The sequence below is a fragment of the Sinocyclocheilus grahami genome, unplaced genomic scaffold, assembly GCF_001515645.1.
Source record: "Sinocyclocheilus grahami isolate Dianchi unplaced genomic scaffold, SAMN03320097.WGS_v1.1 scaffold619.1, whole genome shotgun sequence".
NCBI classification, from domain to species: domain Eukaryota; kingdom Metazoa; phylum Chordata; class Actinopteri; order Cypriniformes; family Cyprinidae; genus Sinocyclocheilus; species Sinocyclocheilus grahami.
Window position 1 is genome coordinate 765,309 of NW_015505798.1, and position 4,437 is coordinate 769,745.

General features: G+C 38.3%; 1 pseudogene; it reads right to left on the reverse strand.

The window, feature by feature from the left end:
* Positions 1 to 4,437, reverse strand: part of LOC107557771 (uncharacterized) — a 65,258-nt pseudogene that overhangs the window by 8,615 nt on the left and 52,206 nt on the right.

The following is a 4,437-nucleotide window of genomic DNA, read 5'->3' on the forward strand; positions in this document are numbered from 1 at the left end:
TATTTTTTTCTCAAAACATTTATATCTTGGAACAAATGCTTAGTACTTATATATATATATATATATAATATTTTACAGTGTAATTAATTTACATAGGCATCACCTATGTTTAATTTACAGGCATGACCAACAGAGTGGAGCTTTAAATATTCAGATTTTTCTTTTTTCCTCTATACATGTATGATGAAGCACTTAGAACTAGAAGCACTTGGAACCCCAACCGAGGTGGTACTAAAAAAAGTACCAGGTACCAGGTACTGTACCCAGTGGAAAACCCCCCAAAATGAACCGTACCGAGCCATACCATGCAGTGGAAAAGCGCCATTAGAGCATACTAAAATGAGAAACTCACTGGTGTGCTTCATGGCTGTGCCCATCACGAGGAAGCTCACGGTTATACTGATGGTGATGAAGATCTGGATCAGCTCTGCCACCCATGAGAACCGGCTGTACTTCTGTCTTATGATCTGTGGAACAACAGATTTCAGTTACCAACAAGCAGATTTCAGCTTTGAAATAATGCACAAAGTAAAGAATTAGAGTATGTTGAAGCTGTTATACCACCAGGTCACCACTAGATGTCACCATTTGTCTTTTCAGCACAACTGAACTGGTAAGTTGACTTCAAGAGACTGCATTGAGAGTCTAGCAGTTCATCTGCACCATGAGGTTTGTATGTTTGATTAAAAGACTCACAGAACACTCAGAAATCCTAAAAAAGCAACGTGATCCACAATCTCACAAAAAACAAAACAAAACAAAACAATGCCAAGGTGAGATATATCTGATCAAGAGCAAAGCTATTGACCCCTTCTTCTTCTCACCTTTCCAGAAGAATCAGTTCAAAGGAGCTGCTTGTGTGCTGGAGGTCACATTTACCGTAGAGGTGACGTTTTAAAGGTCAGCACTGCCTTAAACAGATCATTATGCCATATTTTTGGGCTAAAAGAAAAGAAATCCCTATTTTTAGCCAGAAAAAAAGATGAACTTTGTGCACAAAACGGCTTTGAGCTCCTGGCAAAGGCACTGCACATTTGAAAAACGCAACTTGTGGAAAACATTTTGATTTAAAAAGTCCTTTTCTCCATCAATAAAACAGGATTTAACTCATAACGGGCTGTGTGTGGGCTGGGAAATTTGGGTCTTTCCAAGTATAGTCTTTCTGTCTTCTGTTCTCATTCGTGTGCGAGTGCTCTGATCTCTTTGTGGTTGGCGGTTCTGACTCATATCTGACATTTCAATCTTTCAGCCCCGTCTCTGGAATCTCAGCCCTGCACACCATCCCCGAGCTCTTTTCATGCGCTTCTCTCCATCGCCTCTGCACGCTGAGAAATATTTTGGTATTTTTGCTCTGATGTGCCAAATCCAGTTCTTTTGGCTCATACTACTTTGATAAATCTTTATAATTAAATAGACTCTCAGACTTTTTTTTTGGTAGTAGAGTCATACCAAAATACGGGAAGGGGAGGGGGAGTCAAAAGTAACAATTTTTTATATTATATTATTTTTATATTAATTTAAACAATTATTATCAAACAATTCTATTCATTTAGTAACATAAATATATCTTAGTGTAGGCTATATATTTAGAGTTTTATAATTCATTATCTTCTTGTTGATCCATCACATTTACAACTGCGTGTTTTCTGCGTAAAAATAAGGGTGGTTTTTAGCTTTGGTCTAAAGAGCAGAAGGGCTTATTGAAAAATGCAAATTCATTCTCTACCAGCAGGTGGCGCTTTTCGCCAGGAATAGCCGTTTCCCCCGTAACTGCAGTAAACAAAGCAGTGCAGCACCTGACTTTGAAACTTGCAGCGCTCATATTTAATCAATTAAATAGCCTTTTGAAGTGTAAGCTATATTTTTTCACTGGAGCACCACCTGAGTCTTCTCCTCCCATTTCTACCAGTGATCATTGTTTCCTTTCCACGGTACTAACTGCGCACATATCAATAGCATCACTGGGCTGTAGGTTGCCAAGTTGAGAGGACAAATGGGTTGCAATTTGTATGCATCGATTGTGTGAGAAAGATGCGTTTCATACAAGATCTGGCAACTGGACAACCTTGGAATTTGTTGTCGTGATTATTCATATAATGAGGTTTGGTCCTTACAAATTATGGGAGTTTTAACGGAAGCGAATGTAGCAAACATAAAATACGCCCAGTGGGAATTTTTTTTTAAATAGAAAGATTAAAAATACGGGAGAAATACGGGAAAATGTTTAAAGGGGTCCTATTATGCTTTTTCACTTTTTAAATTTTAGTCAGTGTGTAGTGTGTATGTTTGGGCATAAAAAAGATCTAGAAAGTTACAAATCTCAAAGTCCACTCCAAAGGGAGATATTTCGTTTTTTAAAAATCCCTTTTCAAGAACTACAACGAATGACTCGTTTGGACTACAGCGTTTGTTTTCCAGGCTTTGTGAAGAAGAAGTGCTGCTGCAGAGTTAGTGCATCAGAGAAAACGAAGAAGAAGAGCTGCAGTGCTGTAGCATAAAATTTTCGGCATGTCTAGAACAATTCTTGAAGTATAACATGACGTAGCTGGGCGCCGCGGACAGACGCCGAACGGCGCTGCCGGTGTGTCTACACTCATAGAAAATAATGTATTTGAATTTTAAAGATGTGGCACGACGCTGCGCTTCTCGTCCGGTGTGCGACCGCCTGAAATGCTGTTTTTTTCACCTCCGTTCCCAAACGTCTTTGCTTGGGCTTCTGAAAGCGGATGATGTCAGGAGACAGTGGTTGCAATTTATTTTTTAACTCTGTTCCTGAGCATTATAACCCCAATTTGCTATAGTGGGCTGCACATTTTACTGAGGACAGCTTCCACAACACGAGGGAGTACAGTGCCTGCCGGATTCGCCAAAAAGCTTTTGTTGAAAGACGGAGCAAGGGGCGTGGCAGTACTGAAACACCGTCTAAGCTGTTTGCCAATCACAACGCACTGGGACAGCTAACCAATCCCAACACATTTTGTTTTTCGGAAGGTGGACCTTCATTAAAGCCGGAACTAATCGAGCCGTTTGTGCCAGCCTGGGGTGAAACGTATTTTAATGTTTTTCGAACCACCAAGCATGAGGGCATGTTCTAGTACACCCCCAAAACAAAATCAAGACTTTGTAGAAGAGCATAATAGGACCCCTTTAAACGGGATGATAGCGGGATAGAATGCTAAAATACGGGAAAATCCCGGGAAAAACGGGAGGGTTGACAGGTATGAGTCAAGCAAAAAAAACTAATAAAAAATGTAAGTTGATCATTTAAGCCTGTTATTCAATATATGTATGTTTTATTCAATATAGATAGATAGATAGATAGATAGATAGATAGATAGATAGATAGATAGATAGATTTTTGTTCAAGTTCACATTACTGTTTTTTTTTTATGTAAATCACTGGTCAGGATCCACTTTAACACCATAAATCTGCACTATTCCGAGAGTCCATTCCATTATAAGAGCTCTGCTGCCCTGGGTCAACTGCTCTTGAAAAGTTTTGAGGGACTGGTCAGTCTAAAAAAAGAACAAATAGAGTGGTATAGGGAGCCAAAAGTCAGCAGAGAGGAGACTCAACGCCTCACTGCCCCTAAATTAGATCACAAATTCTCGCTCATGGCTCGTCTCACCACCGGCCCCTCAGGCAAAAGACTGCACATTATTGTTTAATACTTTGCCTCTGTTCTGCTGCCACAGAATACTCTCACATACAGGAATTACAGCACATTCACAGCAGAATTAAAGGGCCAGACTGGGGGAAAATCTGAAGGTAAGAATTATAACAGCAGACGTTGATCGACATTAGTTTAAAGCAATATTACAGCCAAAATATATCACACACCCTCACATTGTTTCAAACCTGTATGGTTTTCTTTCTTTAGTGGAACACAAAAGCATGAATTTAGTGTCTGGTTTGAATATGCATATATTGAGATTGAGAGCAAATAACAAAATATCAGTTTGTCTGTTATAGCAATCGGCATGAAAAGACTTGGAAAATAGAACAGGAACTGCATGGACCACTTCACAGATCAAAGATTTTTTTTTAAAGTAATTAATACTTTCTATACAGCAAGAATGCAACAAATAGATCAAAAGTGATGGTAAAATATTTATAATGTTTCCAAAGATATTCTGTTTCATGTAACTGCTGTTCCTTTTAACTTTCCATTCATTAAAGAATCCTGAAAGAATGTATCATGGTTTCCACAAAAAATATTACACAACTGCACAACATTAATAATAATAATAATAATAATAATAGTAATAAATGTTTTCAGAGCAGCAAATCAGCATATTAGAAAGATTTCTGAAGGATCATGTGACACTGAAGACTGGAGTAATGATGCTGAAAATTCAGCTTTGCCATCAAAAGAATAAAAAAAATAAATAAATAATAATATATATATATATATGTTGCGAATTTAGCTCATCGGG